Raw genomic sequence first — 20,182 nt, 5'->3', positions numbered from 1 at the left:
TATTCTCAATGTAACCTCAGAAGAGCAACTCCTGCGTGCCAGATGGACTCGGCATCCGTTCAAGCGAGTGAGCAGCATCTCCTGCAACTCTTTGGGAGCCAAGAGCAGAGGGGTGGAGTCTGCATTTCTGGACGGGTCGATGAATCAGTGTACAGTATGCAACCCATCTGGGACTCCTATGAAATTATTTCCTCCCGTCAGGAATGCTTGTCCCAGCTGAGCAGAATATCTCTAGCTGGGTGGCTGGGAAAGAAAGAGACAATTTTTTGAGCATCCCATCTTAGAGGCTCTTCCTTTCTCTCCTTCACGTATTAACGCTGGATACACGCTCTGTGGCATATCTAACAAAGAAGAATCGGTGTGATTTAGATTTAGGTTTGATGAGGCCCTCAGCTACTGAAGGTAATGGGGCCCTTTATATGTCCAGCTGTCCTTTGTCAACAACAAAGTGCCGCTGTTTTTTGTGTTGAATACAGTGGTACCTCGGGTTGCGAATGTGGCTAACCCAGAAGTGCATAGTTCCAGGTTCGCTGTGCGCGCATGCACAAAAGCACTCTGCACACTTTGCGCATGCTCAGAGGCGCTCTATTGCACCGCACATGTGCACAGAAGCGGTGCCTCTAGATACAGACTTTTTGAGGTAAGTATGGACCCCCGGGACGAATTAAGTTCGTATCTGGAGGGTCCACTGTATATGCTATGTGGTAATTTATGGACCTCATCGGTATCTCAAGCCATTTGCGCATGTTGCCCTGCAACCAGTCCATGCAGAATGTAGGCACCCTATATATAGAAAGGAGCAAACCAGTGATATTTGAAGGAGCAGGCTAGCAGGCGGGGCCCATGACTTACATCACAGGAGCCTACACAACGCAAAACACTGTTGCTGTATGTAGGTTTTATTTTATTTGTATTTTTATCTTATATTTTGGAAATGTACATCCAGGGGTTTTGGGGGGGGGGCCCAAGAGAGTGGGGCCCTAAGCTATAGCTTATTTAGCTTATACGTAAATCTGGCACTGGGGTGGAATCAATTCACGCTGCCCAGGGGAACCTGGAGCCCTTCAGATGCTGTTGGAGTCTAGTTCTGGCTAGCTCGGCCAACGGTCAGGGATGGATATCTGAACCCCTCCTTATCCCTGGGGCAGCCCTACAACTAAAGACAAGGTGTGCTGGGGAGTAGGGGGAAGGATCGCTTCACAACATCTCACCAACCCTTACAACAATCCTGTAAAGCAGGCCAGCGCTGTTATCCACCCATTGCAGAAGCTAGGAGCTGAGAATGGAGAAGTGCGGCTTGCTTAAGGCTGTTTGGCGCATTTGCGGGACAGCAAAGGTTTGAACTTAAATCCAGTCAACGTATGGCTCAGTGGTATATAGTCCTGCTCTGTTCTGACTTTTTTTTTTAAGTAATTTCCCCCCCCAAAAAATATAATCATACCACAAAAACCATTCTGAATCCAAATGTCAAGAATACTCTGAATCATCCCTTCCATGGGCCCTATTAATCCTGTTTTCAACTGCATATCACGGGGTGCCCAGATTTGATGAAGTGAACATGCGTGAGGGCCGACCAAAGTCGCTGAGCTTTTTTTAGGATTTGACCCCAAGAAATAAACTGCCACAGGGGCCAGATGAAACCAGCCAGGGGGCTGGATTAGGCCCCCGAAACGGACTTTGGACATGCCTGCCATATCACTACAATTTTTCTCTTTCTAAATTATCCATACATACTGTTACATTACAAGTGTGTTTAGAATCCTACCAGTGTTTTAACCTGCTTACAATAATCTTGTATATACATTATAAACTTTTCCCATTCTTTTTTTAGAGATCTCTTCTTCTTGATTCCTGAGCTTCCCAGTTAGTTTTGCCATTTCGGAGTAGTCCATCATCCGCTCTGTTCTGCCTCGGTCAGACCACACCTGGAGTCCTGTGTCCGGTTCTGGGTGCCACAATTTAAGATGGGTGTCGACAAACCGGAAGGTGTTCAGAGGAGGGGAGACCAAGATGATCAAGGGTGGGGAAACCAAGCCTGATGAGGAATGGTTGAGGGAATTGGGTACATTTAGCCAAGGAAAGAGAAGACTGAGAGGAGATGACTTGTCTGCAGGGTGGCTTGTTCAGGCAGGGATCATGCCCACCCACTGGCCCCCAGAAGCCTACGCAGAAAGAAATGAGGCCCTCAAGCTGAAGAAGCTTCCTTCATGCCTTGATATATATAACTAGAGCTGTGGTTCTCAACCTGTGGGTCCCCAGATGTTGTTGGACTACAACTCCCATCCTCCCTGAGCTCTGGCCTTGCTAGCTAGGGGTGATGGGAGTTGTGGTTCAACAACATCTGGGGACCCACAGGTGGAGAAAGGCTGATTTAGAGCATCACGGGCCAATTCTGTGCAAATCTGAGCCCTCTTTTTGGCACTGCAGGCAGCTTGGCTGGGCAAGAACCCAGAACAACCCCATTCGAGGAAACGCCTTTAGCGGAAGGTTACCAGATTTTTTTTTCAAAGAATCCGGGGAAGTTGGAATGGATGGATCTTGTCAGGGGACTGATTTGTAAATCTGGGGACTGTCCCCAGGAAACGGGGACGTCTGGTCACCTTACTTTAGCAGCTGGGTCAGCCCAGATGCCTGGTGGGGATTTACCGGGTCCCTCTCCCTCCTGCGGCTTAAAAGGCTCCTTGCCTCCTCCGTCACCTGAGCCAGGAACTCTCCTCCTCCTCCTCCTCCTCCTCCTCCTCCTCCTCCTCCTCCTTTCATGCTATCAGAAACAGCTTTACTACTTTAGCCCTGGAAAAGCTCCAAAGGCAGCCTTCCCTGCGCGACTAAGAGGCAAGGTCACCTTCTAACCCAGTAATGCTTTCTATTATAAGCGCTGCGATGGGACGTCATCCGCCGTGGCTTCGCTGGCTCCCGTCCCACTTTGCGTACACCAGTCTCTCCGGGGCCCTCAGCCCAGCAGCGACCTCTTTCCCTCCTTCCCTTGTCACCCCAAGAAATCTTCAAAGGGCAGCTGCCAGCCAGCATGCCTTGCCGTCACGGGAGTTGTAGCACAGGGCGCTAGCCCGGTGCAGAAGGGCTGTAGCTCAACGGCAGAGCTATATGTGGAAGGACCCAGGTTCAACCACGCAGGCATCTCCAGGTAGGGCTCAGAGAGAGTCCCTGCGTGAAAACCAGGAGAACTGTTGCCAGTCAGTGCATGCGATATGAGCTAGGTGGAGCCAATGCTCTGGCTCTCTCTTAAGAAGAGCAGCTGTATCCATTTTGCTTTTTACTCAGCAGAGGGGCTGTCTGGGCAGACCTGCAAGCAGCGCTGGAAATCCACCCGTCCTTCAACCAGCAGGGCTCAAAGTTCTTTCGTTCTTCTGACATGCCTGCAAATACAGGGAGCTGCCATCTCTACTAAGTCAGGCTGCTGCTCCATATTGTCGACACTGGCTGACAGCAGCTCTTCAGGATTTCGGACAAGGGAGTCTCTCCCGATTCTACCAGGAGATACCATCGCTTGCCCAGCCTGCCTCTAAGTTATGATCCTGCTCCGATTGCTAGTCCCAGACCCTCCAAGCTTCCCTATTTTCCTGGGACAGCCCCGGATTTACAGAAACCTGGAATGTCCCGCTTTTCCTTACGACATCCCTATTTTCATCGGAGAAACGTTGGAGGGTATGGAGCAGGCACAGGCAAACTCGGCCCTCCAGATGTTTGGGGACTACAACTCCCATCATCCCTAGCTAACAGGACCAGATGGGAATTGTAGTCCCAAAACATCTGGAGGGCCGAGTTTGCCTATGCCTGATGGAGATATGCAACCCCCGAGCCAAGGAGATACAGTGGTACCTCTGGATATGAACGGGGTCCGTTCCGGAACCCCGTTCGCATCCTGAAGTAAACGCAACCTGCGTCTGCGGGTCGCAATTCGCCACTACCGCGCATGCGCATGACGTCATTTTGACCGTCTGCGCATGCGCGAGCGGTGAAACCCGGAAGTAACGTGTTCTGGATCCGGCCCAATCGCCTTCTAAATCTGGCCTGTGGACGGTCCGGGAATCAGTGTGTTTTTATATGAGTAGAATGTGTCCTTTTATTTAAAATGCATCTCTGGGTTATTTGTGGGGAATAGGAATTCATTCATTATTTTTTTCTTTCCAAAATACAGTGGTACCTCAGGATGCAAACGGGATCCATTCTGGAGCCCTGTTCGCATCCTGAAGCGAACGCAGCCCACGACTGCGCGTCTGCGTGTGTGTGGGTAGCGATTTGCTGATTCTGTGTATGCGCGTGACATCATTTCGACCGTCTGCGCATGCGCGAGCAGCAAAACCCTGAAGTAATGCATTCCGTTACTTCCGGGTCGCCGCGGAGCGCAATCCGAAAGTGCTCAACCTGAAGCTACTTCAATCCGAGGTATGACTGTACATAACTATACAACCTTTAGAAGACATCTGAAGGCAGGCCTATATAGGCAAGATTTTTAATCCTCAATGTTTTATTGTATGTTGGAAGTCGCCCAGATGGGCAGGGTATAAATAATAAAATTATTGCTGTTGTTATTATGGAATAGGACTTCCCTATTTTCAGCGGAGTAACACTGGAGGATTTGTAGTCTGTTCCACCGCCCCACCCTGAGCAAAACCTGCAATGATGGTGTGAGCCATGCAAACGAACGAATGGGGTGGGTTTTAATTTTCTTAAATTTTTGCATTTGGAGTATGTTGGGTCTTTCCTCTTTGCCCCTCCAGATCTTCCCTTTCTCCTTTGCATATTGCCAGCCCTTGGCGCTGGGGGCAAGAGGATAGGGATTGATTGGGACAACTTTGGTACCCTCAGAGGCTTTCAGCGGAGAGCTCAGAGAGGGGAGGAGAAGAGCCTTCCAGCACCCGAAATGTGGGAGAGAGGAGGGTGCCAAAACTGCAAAGAAAATGTGCAGGGATGTGGGGCAGAGAGAGGGTGCAAAGCAAAGCTTCCCTTTGAGCAGCTAAGTTTAGGTGCCCAGCTTTTCTCCCTCCCCAAGGTGGGCATTGCACTGCAGCACCCAGCAAAAGCACTTGGCGCCAGGCTCTCCGCACTGCCTGCTTCTCGGGATCTCCTTCGGCGCATCGCCTCCCTGGCAGCGAAGCTCGGGGGACACGTGGCAAACTGCAGAACCAAAAACATCTCAGCTGCAAGCAAGCGACACGATTAGCTTCCTGCAGGCTGGTGCGATTCCGAGCCAAGGGTGGTACACATGGAAAGTGGAGCGAGGCGCCAGGGAGCGTTTGTTCCCCGGCTGGTTTTGCAATGAGGTCTCGGTAGTGGAAATTCCTCGGGCCTCTTTCGGCAAACGGCTCCCCTTAAACGGCCAGCTGAGCGCTGGGCGACGAAGGCCTCAAGAGAGCAGTTGGTTCGGTGATGCAAAAACATCAAGAGAGCGGATTGCGGATAGCCTCCGAGAGGCCCAGGAAATTCCAGCGAGGGGCAGGTTTCCCAGTTTAATTTGCAGTCTGATCAATTAAAGACAGGCTCCAGCAGACTGAGCGGACAAGATCAATGGCGGGTCCAGCCAGTGACGGATTTACGTGTAAGCTAAACAAGCCATAGCTTAGGGCCCCACTCTCTTGGCCCCCCCCCAAAAAAATTAAAAGGAATAAAAACTGGGTGTACATTTCCAAAATATAAGATAAAAAACAAATAAAATAAAACCTACATACAGCAACAGTGTTTTGTGTTGTGTAGGCTCCTATAATGTAAATCATGGGTCCCGCCTGCTAGCCTGCTCCCTCAAATATCACTGGTTTGCTCCTTTCTATATATAGGGTGCCTACATTCTGCATGGACTGGTTACATGGCAACATGCGCAAATGGCTACAGATACCTATTAGGTCCATCAATTACCACATACTAGCATATATTCAACACAAAAAACAGCAACAATTTGTTGTTGGCAAAGGACAGTTGGACATAGAATGGGCCCCATTACCGTCAGTAGCTTAGGGCCTCATCAAACATAAATCCGGCCTTGGGTCCAACCGTCAAGAATGCAGTTTCTGCCCCTGCTGAGGAGGGAAGTGAGGGGCAGGTGTTCTCGTCCAACTGGGAAGGGAGCTTACCTGGGAGAAGGAAAACTCTGACCCTAAACCTCCGCTACCTTATGGGATACCATCAGGAGAAGAAAAGGCTCAGGAGGAAAGGTAAAGGTAAAGGGACCCCTGACCATTAGGTCCAGTCGTGGCCGACTCTGGGGTTGCGGCTCTCTTCTCGCTTTCTTGGCCGAGGGAGCCGGCGTACAGCTTCCGGGTCATGTGGCCAGCATGACTAAGCCGCTTCTGGCGAACCAGAGCAGCGCACGGAAACGCCGTTTACCTTCCCGCCAGAGCGGTACCTATTTATCTACTTGCACTTTGATGTGCTTTTGAACTGCTAGGTGGGCAGGAGCAGGGACCGAGCAACGGGAGCTCACCCCGTCGTGGGGATTCGAACCGCCGACCTTCTGATCGGCAAGCCCTAGACTCTGTGGTTTAGACCACAGCACCACCTGCATCCCTCATAAATCGAGAGTGGAGTCCCTAAGACAGTTGGATGGCGCCTTGTACGCCTCCTTCCAGCAACGGCTGCAACCAGGCTGGTGCCAAATGTCTTGCACCGCTTTCTTTTGGAGCACATTGGCAAGGCCGGGGGGGGGTGTGTCTCGTCAGCTGGGCATCCCGGGACTTACATGCACACTGCCCAGGTTTGCACCCGGGGAGGTCAGTTTCTAACGCAGCGGTTTGACTTCACCCCCGGAGGTGCACTCCATTGTCAGACGAATGACAACAATGACACTTGCTTTTTTCTTACTGTAAACCGCCGCGAGGTTTCTTTTTTACACAGTCCAGCGGCATCGAAACCTCATGCAATAAATAAATAAATTTCCAGTCGCCTGCAAGCCTTCGATCCTGATATGGGCACATAGCAACCTGAAAATATTTTCCTTCCTTTTCCGCTCAACTCAGGGCTGATGTCTGAAATGTAACATTGGCTCCTTAAAAAATCACGCAGTGCATAGGAATTGCAACTGCTTCCCCAGCCCAGGAAGGGGGTTGGGGGGACAGAAGCAGCGATGCAGGTTTTTGCTCTTAATCCAACAGAGAAAGACTCTGTGGCATTTGCTAGTGTTCCTGGCGCTAACGCAGAGGTCTCAATGGGATGCCTAATGACGGTTTTATTACAGCAATAATGACTTTGTCGTAATTAGCTGATCACACAGAGCTCTGGAAAGAGAAACTCCCCAAGCAGCTCAGTTACCTGACGCTTCTCCGGGTTTTCTTCCTATGGCCGCAGAACGTATTGCAAACATTCCCAGGGAAACCCAGGCAGCCTCAGCAGGGCAAGAATGCTAAAGGGGGTGAAACAACATATTGGGAGCAGAGGGTTCCATATCCTCCCCCCATCCTTGCCTCCCTCAGTCTTCTGGAAGCCCTCAAAAACAGAAAGACAAAGAAACTGGGGGGAAACCACTGAGGTTGCTGCCTGAGTTGGGCAGAAATTCAGCAGGTGAAGAAGCTTCACCTATTGAATATCTGCCTTGTCGTAACACCAAACTTTTTTAAAAAGCCTTCCTTTTGCGTACAGTGGGAGCTGCACGGACCTTAATTCTCACACACAATCCTTCCTCATCATTTTGATAGAAGACCCTTTGGGGGCTGTAAATAGAAATATATAGGGTGGGGGAATCTAGCCCACATGAGTCCAGTTGACCACTGCTGCCTAGTTTTAGATCCCACAAACGGCAAAAGAGCCTCGTTCGTGGCCCCGTCCACTTGGGAGCCGGCCCGGCTTCTGCCACCAGGCCCGGCTTGGTCACCAACAGCAACCAGATGGCCCTCGACTCGCCGTCCAGCTATTTTTTTCCTGGCTGCACTTTCTGAGGGAATGGAAAACACGAGGCAGGCTCTTCCCGTCAGCTGCTGAGCTGGTCGCCTCTGTACACAGCAACCCTTTAAACAGAAGAACATAAGGAGAGCCGGCAGGATCAGGCCAGTGGCCCATCTGGGCCAGCATCCCGTTCTCACAAGGGCCAACCGGATGCCCGTCATGGGAAGCCTGGAAGCAGGATTGTGTGAAGGATGGTAGAGGCAGAGCAGAGCCCTCTCCTCGATGAATTTGCCCTCTTTTAAAGCCATCCGAGACGGTGGCCGTCCCTGCCTCCTGCAGCAGGGGGTTCCACAGTTTACATTTCCTCTACATACAACCACTGGGAGAGATCATCAGGGGTTTGGGCTGGGTGTTCCTCAATATGCGGATGATACCCAGCTTTACCTCTCTCTTAAATCAGAAGCAGTGAAGGCGGTGAAGGTCCTCTGTGAGTGTCTGGAGGCGGTTGGAGGATGGATGGCAGGTGCGGAGGACTCCCTGGTCCTGAATGGGGTAACTGTGCCCCTGAAGGACCAGGTGAACAGCCTGGGAGTCATTTTGGACTCACAGCTGTTCATGGAGGCGCAGGTCAGTTCTGTGTCCAGGGCAGCTGTTTACCAGCTCCATCTGGTACGCAGGATGAGATCCTCCCTGTCCATGGACTGTCTCACCAGGGTGGTGCATGCTCTAGTTATCTCCTGCTTGGACTACTGCAATGCGCTCTACGTGGGGCTACCTTTGAAGGTGACCCGGAAACTGCAATTAATCCAGAATGTGGCAGCTAGACTGGTGACTGGGGGCCGCCGCCAAGACTACATAACACTGGTCTTGAAAGACCTACATTGGCTCCAAGTACGTTTCCGAGCACAATTCAAAGTGTTGGTGCTGATCTTGAAAGCCCTATATGGCCTCAGCCCAGTATATCTGAAGGAGCGTCTCCACCCCCATCGTTCTACCTGGACACTGAGGTCCAGCACCGAGGGCCTTCTGGTGGTTCCCTCACTACGAGAAGCCAAGTTACAGGCAGAGGGCCTTCTCGGTAGTGGCGCCCGCCCTGTGGAACGCCCTCCCACCAGATATCAAAGAGAAGAACAACTACCAGACTTTTAGAAGGCATCTGAAGGCAGCCCTGTTTAGGGAAGCTTTTAATGTTTAACAGACTACTGTATTTTAATACTTTATTGGAAGCCGCCCAGAGTGGCTGGGGAAACCCAGCCAGATGGGTGGGGTATAAATAATAAATTCTATTCTAATTCTATTCTATTTCTTGTATCTGTCCCAAATCTTCCCGTTCTCAGCCTCATTGGATGCCCAATCAAAGCACATCCTTTCCCTCAAAGAATTCTGGGGGCTGTAGTTCACACCTCGCAGATCTACCATTCCCCAGCCTACACTTGAGTAGGACCCTGGCAGAGACACATGCCCGACTTACATGTTCTCTCCCTCCTGGTCTTTCATTCGGGAGCTTCAAAAGCTTTATTCAGCCTGAACATCACAGCGACCGATGCCAACAGACATCGGCACACTTAGGGATCCGCAGAGTCTTTGCAGCTTGTGTAACAGACCTCAGCAACTCAGCATTTTGGCTAATCTACTTTATTTACATCTAAACACACGCGGAGCACTGCAACATGGCTCCCTCTCTCTCTAGCATCGGACAGCAAAGAGAAACAGAACAAAGGACAACAGTCCCACTTCACGGAACACAGTAAGACAAACATCCTGTCTCTGTCACTTCCTACTCTGTGGAGTCAAAACATACACTGGCATGTGATCGACAACAATCCCATGACTGCAGACACGGAGCAGGAATTCTAACAGTTCACACCTCGCAGAGCTACCATTCCCCACAACCCTTATAAAACCACAGAATAATCGTAGAGCTGGAGGAGACCCCAGGGGTCATCAATCCCATCCCCCTACAATGCAGGAATCTCAGCTGAAGCATCCATAGCAGGCATCCATTAAGAAAGTCCAGTTCCCAGGATTCTCTGGGAGAGAAAATGCGTTTGTGAAACCGCACGCCGCTTTGTGTGTGGTTTTCCTCCCTCTTGCGCCTCGCAAGGATGCTTCCTCCCTTCCTTCTCGTCCCCTGCGTGTCCATTTCTGCTCCACTGCCAAGGAGCTCCTTTTGCGCACTGGCGCGCCCCCTGATTCCCACACCTCTCTGCCCGTCTCCATTTCAGCATCTCTGCGTCCAGGTCGCCAGCTCACCTTTCCGGTCCGTCTGCCTCGACGGACGTCTCAAGGTCAGCCTGTGCTGCAGGTCTTGCGCAGCCATCGGAGAGGCTGCTTGATGCAGAGTCAGAACATTGCTCCATCGGGCTCAGTGCCGTCCACACAGGTCGGCAGCAGCTCTCTAGAGTTTGAGAGAGAATCCTCTCCCAGAGATGTCAGCGGGGACTAGACCAGGAATATTCCGCATGGGCCTTCCCCCAAATATCTCCCGCTAACGCCCCACTAATCCAGCTGCAAACGTCACTCCTGGGCTTGCAGGCCCCGCTTCCGGTGCCCCACACAACAGCCGGTTCTGCCTGTGTGCGCCTGCTCTATTAGCACGGCTTTTAGGTAGGTATCTGTGGCCACATTGGCAAGATGCATTGAAACAAAACAGCCCCGCTTTAAACAGTCCCCAAGAGTCCTGGGATGTCTCTTGAGGATCGTAGCTGGGACAGCACCATCCCCTCCCAGTGCTACAGTTGCCAGTGCTATAGTTCCCAGAGCGGTTTAAGAATCGTTTCCTCCTCCGCATAAGGTGCCAAGCCAAGGGAGCGCAAAATAATAATAATAATAATAATAATAATAATAATAATAATACAGTGGACACTCGGGTTGCGAACGCGATCTGTGCGGGAGGCACATTCACGACCCGCAGCATTCACAACCCAAAGCGCCGCATCTGCGCACGTGCAGGTTGTGATTCAGTGCTTCTGCGCATGCGCAAAGCGTGATTTAGCGCTTCTGTGCATGTGTGACCACCGAAACCCGGAAGTAACCCGTTCTGGTACTTCCGGGTTTCAGTGTGTCCGTAACCTGAAAAACACAACCTGAAGCAGCTGTAACCTGAGGTATGACTATAACAACAACAGCAACAATAATACCTATATTCATACGGGTTCCTACTCAGAGTTAGGCCCCGGTCAGATGGGCGATTGAGTTACTGCAGCTAGAACATAGAGCACTTGAGAGCCAGCGCAGAACAGAAAGTGAGAGGGCTCCCAATAAACTTTTAGGGTGTCAAATTTTGTCCTCGCTCAGGGCGCCATATCACCAAAGTCTGCCCCTGTCCCCTGGGACCTGTGATCCCATCCAGGGCACCTATGTTGCTGTTAGTACCATATCATTATTGATTATCGATCCCCCAGCCTGCACCCTAAAGTTCCATGGCAGGTTGCAGCATTAAAACACCTTAGAACAACTCAGCGGTGGACTCTAAGCCTCTGCTCCTTCGCCAGAGGTTTTCAAGCAGAGGTTAGATGGACATCAGTCAGCTGTGGTCCCGGGCATTGCAGGGGGTTGGAATAGAGGACCTCCAGGGTCCCTTCCAACTTGACGATTACATGATTCCACAATGTGATGGCCTGGGCTTCGGGCTTGGACTTGGAGCCCGCACCAGATCCTTTGCCTCAGGCATCATCTGAACCAAGTCTGGGGCCTGATCCTGAAGAGTCCCAGTCTGCACAGGTTCCCCTGCAACAAGCACCAGCTGGGCCGAGTCAGGGGCCTGAGCCTGCCCTGGCTCCAGATGCGGGGATGACCTTGTTGTCTCCAGCTGGGCAATCACTTACAGCTGCTCCACTACCGGTTGGGTCAGGGGAGGCTGAGGCGGCCTCTGGGTCTAGTAACCCACCGACGTCTCCCGAGCTGCAGAGACTGAGGTCTGAGAGAAGGAGAGACCTGAGTACTCGCAGGAGGAGTGCTCGCCTTCAGGTGAGGCAGGGAGGTGAGTCACTGGGGGATCAGGACCAGCCGTTACCCCATCAGAGATAAAAGGCTGTCAGACCCTGCCCCAGGTTGTGGGAGCAACATTGCTGTTTGCCAGAACCTTCCTGAGATCCTGTGCCTGTCCTTGCCGGTTTCCTGCCTGGGCCCTGTCGGACTGACCCCTCACAGAACCCTTGGATTCGGGACCGGACCTGGACCGTGTTACTTGGGTTACCCCCGGGCCCAGCACACACAAACTTCCAATTGTAAAAATAAGGTGGGTCCTAAAGACATAAACTTTGAGTGTCCAAAGCCATGGGCCAAACTCTCTCTGCCAGGGCAGCTCTCAGCTATGCATCTGTTACAGAGTCCAGACCTTTCGCAAGTCAGCTGCGCTTGCAAGCTCCCCTTTGGAGCCACTCTGTCCGAAATGCTTCTATTAGCCGCTTAATTAATCCGGGGTAACGACCAACTTTGGGTCCCAGCCTCACAAATCTGTTGCTTTTCGTGGATGGAGGAAACATTTCTCCTAGCGCCACTTGCCATGGAGGAAGAGGAGGAGAAGAGGGCTCTCGATGGCCACATAGTCAGAACAGCTCTCCTCTACCTCCACAGAGGCAGAAATGCTCCTGAACCCCGGTTCCTGGAAGCTGCAGGTTGGGAGAAGAGATCACATGTGCCCGGATCCTGCTTGCTGCAGGTTTCCCTGAAGAGGCACCTGGTTGGCCACTGAGAGAACAGGATGCTGGACTACTTGGGCCACTGACCTGATCTTTTTACAGAGCCTCCAGCTCCAGAGGCAGTCTATCCACATTCCTGCATCATTGGGAGTATTTGGCCACTGGCCTGATCCTGCAGCCAGCCTTTTGCAGCCAGCCTCTGAAGGCAGCCCTGTTTAGGGAAGCTTTTAATGTTTGGTGCATTACTGTATTTTAATATTTTGTTAGAAGCCACCCAGAGTGGCTGGGGAAGCCAGCCAGATGGGCGGGGTATATAAATATTATTATTAGTAGTAGTAGTAGTATTACTATTACTATTATTTTCTTATGTCCTTGTTCCTTCCTGGCCACATCAGGGCCACGAAAGCGCACTTATATTTTTTTAAAAACCCGCATTCAGCGATCTCAAGGGCACGGATCCTGACCAGGGCCGGATTTAGGTTTGATTTTGATGAGGCCCTAAGCTACTGAAGGTTCTGGGGCCCTTTCTATGTCCAGCTGTCCTTTGTCAACAACAAATTGCCGCTGTTTTTTGTGTTGACTATATGCTATATGGCAATTTATAGGTATCTCATGCACATAACAAAACATATATTTTATCATAAAATACATATTTTATGTGAAGGTAAAGGTAAAGGGACCCCTGATATTTTTTGTAGGTACCCTATATATAGAAATGAGCAAAGCAGTGATCTTTTAGGGTGCAGGCTAGCAGGCGGGGCTCCTTACTTAGATCACAGGAGCCTACGCAACACAAAACACTTTTGCTGTAGGTAGGTTTTATTTTATTTGTTTTTTATCTTATATTTTGGAAATGTACATCGTTTTTCCCCCTTTAATTTTTATTTGGGGGGGGGGCCAAGAGAGTGGGGCCCTAAGTTATAGCTTGTTTAGCTTATTCTAAATCCGGCACTGATCCTGACCCCTTCCCTTCCCAGTCCCTGGCTGGGATCTCGGGATCCGCGCTTGCACTGCAACCCGACCGTGCGCGCGGCGCGCTCGTGTGTTTGCGGGCGCCGCGAACTCCGTCTCTATGTCAACCTGTCCCACTTTCTGGCTCCGCCGCTTGGCACGTCCGCGGAGCCCAAATTCCTTTGCACCCACTGCTCGGAACAGTTTTTCTCTCTTTTGGGGGGCGAGGAGGGGAACCCCTCCTTGGAATCCCCACCCCGCCCCTCTCCCTTTCCTCCCCAAATTGCGCTCAGGCAGCAACAACCACCTCCATCCCCCGCTTCGCCCTTGCGCTTCCCGGCGCCACTCCGGTGCCACTCCGGTGCCACCTTCTAGGGCGCATCCCGAAGTGCCCCGATCCAGCCACTCACCTCCCGCGACGTCCTCCTCCGTGCGGCGCCCGGGGCATCGTGGGCGTCGGGCGCCCAGGCAGCCGGCTGCTGGAAGTCTCCGGAGGAGGCGGCGGCGAGTCCGGCCGAGGCTCCTTCGCCCTCCCGCGCCGAGCGCACGTCCCGGCCGCCGGGGCGGAGATGAGCCCCGAGCGGAGGCGGCAGCCGAGCGGGTCGCGGCGCCGCCACGTGGCGGATGGGCGGAAGAGCCGGGCGGAGAAGCCAGGATTAAGAACAGCTGGGATTTTTTTATGGGGGTACTCTCAGATACGCAGTACCTGCCCACAAAATGTTTTAAATGTGGCATTTACTGAAACAACTTCATAGTGAGTACCGGCACCGTTTTTTTCTTTTCTTTCTTTAATTTTATTTTGGCAAAGTAATAATCATACACACACAAAAAAAAGAATAAAAAAAGTTCTAGTTGCAGGTAAAGCAGAGACATCACCTTGCCAACAAAGTTCCATATTGTTAAAGCTATGGTTTTTCCCAGTACAGTGGTACCTCGGGTTCAGTACTTAATTCGTTCCGGAGGTCCGTACTTAACCTGAAACTGTTCTTAACCTGAAGCACCACTTTAGCTAATGGGGCCTCCTGCTGCCGCCACGCCACCGGAGCCCGATTTCTGTTCTTATCCTGAAGCACTATTTCTGGATTAGCGGAGTCTGTAACCTGAAGTGTATGTAACCTGAAGCATATGTAACCTGAGGTACCACTGTAGTGATGTATGGAAGTGAGAGCTGGACCATCAAGAAGGCTGATCGCTGAAGAATTGATCCTTTTGAATTATGGTGCTGGAGGAGACTCTTGACAGTCCCATGGACTGCAAGAAGATCAAACCTCTCCATTCTGAAGGAAATCAGCCCTGAGTACTCACTGGAAGGACAGATCGTGAAGCTGAGGCTCCAATACTTTGGCCACCTCATGAGAAGAGAAGACTCCCTGGAAAAGACCCTGATGCTGGGAAAGATGGAGGGCACAAGGAGAAGGGGACGACAGAGGACGAGATGGTTGGACAGTGTTCTCAAAGCCACCAGCATGAGTTTGACCAAACTGCGGGAGGCAGCGGAAGACAGGAGTGCCTGGAGTGCTCTGGTCCAGGGGGTCACAAAGAGTCGGACATGACTAAACGATTCAACAACAGCCATGTTAGTCTGCCGTAGTCAAAACAAAATAAAAAAAATTCCTTCCAGTGGCACCTTAGAGACCAACTAAGTTTGTTATTGGTATGAGCTTTCATGTGCATGCACATGTGTATCTGAAGAAGTGTGCATGCACACGAAAGCTCATACCAGTAACAAACTTAGTTGGTCTCTAAGGTGCTGCTGGAAGGATTTTTTTTATTTTGTTAAGAATAAAAATGTGTACCCCACCACTGAGACCATTCCATTGTAACTATCCAACCCAGTGCCGGATTTGCGTATAAGCTAAACAAGCTATAACTTAGGGCCCCACTCTCTTGCCCCTCCCCCCCAATTTAAAGGAACAAAAAACTGGATGTACATTTCCAAAATATAAGATAAAAAACAAATAAAATAAAACCTACACACAGCAACAGTGTTTTGTGTTGTGGAGGCTCCTATGATGTAAGTCTTGGCTCTGCCTACCAGCCTGCTTCCTAAAATATCACTGCTTTGCTCATTTCTATTTCACTATTAATATACTTCTCCTTAATTGTATTTCAGTTCAACAATTACAGTGGTAGCTTGGGCTACAGGCGCTTCAGGTTACAGACTCCGCTAACCCAGAAATAGTACCTCGGGTTAAGAACTTTGCTTCAGGATGAGAACAGAAATCGTGCTCCAGCGGCGCGTCGGCAGCAGGAGGCCCCATTAGCTAAAGTGGTGCTTCAGGTTAAGAACAGTTTCAGGTTAAGAACGGACCTCTGGAACGAATTAAGTACTTAACCCGAAGTACCACTGTACTTTGATAAAATGTAAATGGTGCCTAGGCCTAAGTGCTCTTTCTGTGGGCATCCTATGAAGCTTAGCACTGGAAGATTTAGGGCGGATAAGAGAAAGCCCTTCTTCATGCAGTGCACAGATAAACTGTGGAACTCCCTTCCACAGGAGGCAGGGATAGTCGCCAACTTGGATGGTGTGGGATTTAATCCACTGGGAGCAGTCAAGTACAACATTCCTTGTTTTCCTAGAATGGATATGCAAGGGGATGACTGGTCCAGCCAGTCGAAATTTCCTGTTTCCTCCTGGCCTGGAGCATCCTTCCTCTTGCATGTGACCAGTGGTGGGCATGACCTTACCTGTGCAGGTAACAAAAGCACAAGACACGCAGCACACACCCTCTCTCTTTCACTTCTCCGTCGTTGGAGCAGCTTTTAGCTAGAATTGCTCTGTTGGCTTCCAGCCAAGAGGGGACACTGAGATTATCCCCATATGGGATAGATCCACATGTATATACTTTGTAACTAAGTCTGCCTTCAGGGATCCAACTGTGAACTGATGATGTGAGTAAACTACTTTTATATACAGTGCTACCTCAGGATGCAAACGGGATCCGTTCTGGAGCCCCGTTCGCATCCTGAACAGAACGTAAGATGTGACTGCATGTCTGCGCATGTGCGGATCGCGTTTTGCTGCTTCCGTGCATGCGTGTGATGTCATTTTGACTGTCTGCACATGTGTGAGCAGCGAAACCCGGAAGTAACGCGCTCCGTTACCTCCGGGCCGCTGCGGAGCGCAACCTGAAAATACTTATCCTGGAGCATATTTATCCCGAGGTATGACTGTACTTTACACAAGATTGTGGTGTGTTTATTCTTTTAAGAGGGATATAAGGGAACTTACCAGGAACCTAATAGTGAGAGGCTTACACAAGCCTGCAACCAGCTATCTGCTGTGCATTTAAAAGTGGAATGTGAAACTCTGCTAAGTAAAGGAACTTGCTAGCGCAAATTAGGAAGGATATTAATAAACAATATATCCTCTCCTGACTCCCTGAACTTTCCCACAGATTGCTTTAAAAGAAGATTAAACAGATTCATGGAGGACCTGAGGCAATTCATGGCTACTAGTCACAATAGCTGTGCTCTGCCCCCACAGCCAGAAGCAACAACACTTCTGAGCACCAGTCGCTGGAAACCACAGGAGGAGAGAGGGATCTCGCACTCGGGTCCTGCTTGCTGGTTTCCCATTGGGGCACCTGGTCGGCCACTGTGAGAACAGGATGCTGGACTCGATGGGCCATGGGCCTGATCCGGCAGACTCTTCTTAGGTTCTTACTTTGCCATCGCTTGATAAGTCTCCCGGGACCCCGTCATGGGGTGCAGAATTCAAGTGGTAGGTTGGTGCGTCTAGAGATGCAAATTAGCATATGCAAATGTGATGCAAATCTGCTCTCTTTTGTGGCAATGCAGAAGCAGCGCCCTACCACTGGCCTGATCTATTATGGCAGCAGGATTGTGTAATAAACGAAAATCTGCCCTTATTCCCTTCTGGGGGACACAAGAGCCCTTATAGAGTCCTTTGTAGGTTCTCCATTGGTCAGAGAAATGAACAGAGGCCAACCAGAGAATATTGAGAAGCAAAGCAGCTTGTAAGCCTGATCTTTATTGAACTGTTGCAACAGGGTGCTCCCCTCACACGCAGGAAAGGAGGAGGACCCAGAACCCAGGTGTGTCCGCCCTTATATAGACATTTTAAATTGCCTGCCCTGGAGTCCAAGACTACCCGCAGACACATCATACCTACATCACAGAAATGGTGATCTACAACAGAAATCTGAGTGCCTTGTTTATCTCCTGTCATTGTTTACCTCCTGTCTGGCAGGTTACCTCCTAATGCTTACTTGATCGGATACCCTGGGGAGCCTGGCCAGCCTTTTGTAGTGACAAATACTTAGTTCCTGAGCCAGGTCACAGGCTCACCCTATTCATACACAGACATACCCTTAGGACAGGATTTGTGAAGGAAAAGACAATGGGGAGGCGTTTCCATTTCCCTTTGACCTTGCAGAGAAAACATTTGGTCAGTTTGGGTGCCAAAACGGCTCCAGGGCTGCCCTCCTGTGCTGCCTCAGACATGTGGCCCATACATTTATGTACGTGTTTGCCTGGCACAGCCATGAACATTTATTATATATAGAAGACCTTATTTTTTTAATTTCAATTGGATGAGAGGATGCAGATTTTTTATTTTATTTTTACACGGGTGAATTGTTTTAAAACATGGCACACAGACACCCCCCCCCCCCCATAGAGCCATTCCAGGGCATTTTGCTGCCTGAGTCAGAGAAGCAAACAGCACACCAATTCAGGGTTCATAGTCCCTGAGGCCAGATGAGGTATTTGGATACCTGAGGCAAATAAAAAAACCTTTAAAAAATGAATCAATTGCTTCTCTTTCTTGGCTCCCAAAACCAGCCACCTGAGGCCGCTGCCTCCCTCTGCCTTGCTGGACTGAACTCACAGAGGCTTCACCCAGTTTTGCCTCCTCCAGGATTTCACCCTTTCTAGAATCACAGAATTGCAAAGTTTGAAGGGACCCCAGGGGTCATCTAGCCAAACCCCCTTCCCTAAAATGGGGATTTCTTCAGTCCAGCTGTGGTGGTCGCTGTGGTTGATGGAAGCTGGAGTTCAAAACATCTGGAAGGCTGGGGAAAGTGGCTTTCACTGGTCACAAGCTTTGTTGCTTTTTTTAAATGCTTTATTAGTTTTGAAAATGTATAACATAAATAATCAAAAGATGTTAAAGACGAAATAAAAGGAAACCATCATTCTTTCCTTAACTGATACTTGTTTTGTACATCGTTTTATAGTTGAATTTAACGTGACCTCCAGTCTTCCCATTAAGTTCCTGTGATGGACTCCTTGAATACGCGCCTAACTTTATTTTCTCCATGTTGTTCAACTTACTTTAAATTTTATAAGATTATCCAATTCGCACACAGAAACTCAGTCGAAACCTGCCAACGGATTGATATTTTGACAATGTTCTTTTACATAGACTCTGTATATATCCCACTCTCTGATAAATTTTTCGTCTGTAACGTCACGTAACCTTGCTGATAGTCTCGCCAATTCTGCATACTCTCTTAATTTATTTTGCCAGTCTGATTTAGCATCAGGCAAGGCCTTCTCCCACCTGCCTTGCCCCACCCTCCAGTCTCTGCTTCTCAGTTTGTATTGCATTATTTTATGCACTTGCCGTTGTTTTATTGATTGTAGTTTTGAAATTATTTATTGTAATTGTTAAGAGTGGTTTGTTTAATTTTTATATGCTGATATTATTAATCTATACTATTCTAATGATTGTTGAATGTTACTTTATTTGATGTAGATTGCTTATTTTAAAGCTGTTTTATTTTTGTATTGCATTAGATTGTTCTAAGGTGTACATTCTTTGTTTCCTCAGCTTGGAAACCGCCTTGAGTATTGTAAGATAGAAAGGAAGTATACAAATTAAAAGTGATGATGATGCTAGCCTCTCCCTCCCAACTTTTTGCGATTAAAATTCAAAAAAAGTTCAGGAGAGTCTTTATGTAGGCTACAGTTGCTGCCAGAATTTTAATCACAGGTTTTGTTCCAGTGACTTGCCCTTCCCATCCCTAAAATGGCCCAAGGAAGCCCAAAGCCCTTTCCCAAAATGGAAGGACAAAGAGACAACTGCAAACAAGGCAACTTTTATTATTATTATTTCCAAATCTTATTCCACGAGAAACGGTCTGCCCTAACATGATCTTTAGTACAATCCATATTAAATAACACTGTGTTAAATACAAAATACTGATTTTAACAAGAGACAAGTGGTTTTAAAACAGTTGGGTTTCCTTCCCCCCGTTTTCCTGCGGGTCTGTATCTCACCCGCAGTTTCGTTCGCAGACGTTCTTCTCTGAAGTTACAAATTTGTATGAAAAGTTAGTAGAAAACATTTAGGACGATCGTAACAGCTGCCCCACCGCTGATTATACGGCAGGAAGATCTTACAAAGCATAAAAATAACCAGAAAAAATCGGAGACTTTGGGAAATCCAAGGCTGTCTGGATTTGCGTAAGGAGAAGGTTTGTAGAAGTGGGGGAACCATAGATCAGGTCCCTGTCCCAACCTGGCGCCCTCCATATAATTTTGGACTACAACTCCCATTCTCCCAGACCTTTGAAATTGGGGCATGGCTGCAGAAGTCCTATTTAAGCTATTGCCCTGTACCAAAGTTTTCAATTATCATCACGAGTGGGAAGATAGATTGGTCAAGAAGTAAGCTCAACAGGATTTGCTTTTGAGCAAATGGAGTTTTTCTTTTTTTAGGAATGGATCAAAATGGCCCCAATCCAACACCCTTATTTTCTGAGTCCATTGATTGCCGTAGTAGAAATCAG

At 49.4% G+C, this 20,182-nt stretch overlaps 1 protein-coding gene across 1 annotated transcript in view; it reads right to left on the bottom strand.

Moving 5' to 3' along the window:
- RADIL (Rap associating with DIL domain) overlaps positions 1–13,978 on the bottom strand; it is a 72,981-nt gene extending 59,003 nt beyond the window's left edge. The window contains exon 1 of the mRNA XM_080980958.1: positions 13,835–13,978. The gene's annotated coding sequence lies outside the window, so the exon portion shown is untranslated. The remainder of the gene's footprint in view (positions 1–13,834) is intronic.
- Positions 13,979–20,182: the final 6,204 nt, after the last annotated feature.

The sequence above is a fragment of the Podarcis pityusensis genome (genome assembly GCF_964106645.2).
Source record: "Podarcis pityusensis genome assembly, chromosome: 14".
Classification (NCBI taxonomy): Eukaryota; Metazoa; Chordata; class Lepidosauria; order Squamata; family Lacertidae; genus Podarcis; species Podarcis pityusensis.
This window is presented reverse-complemented; position numbering and strand designations above follow the sequence as displayed.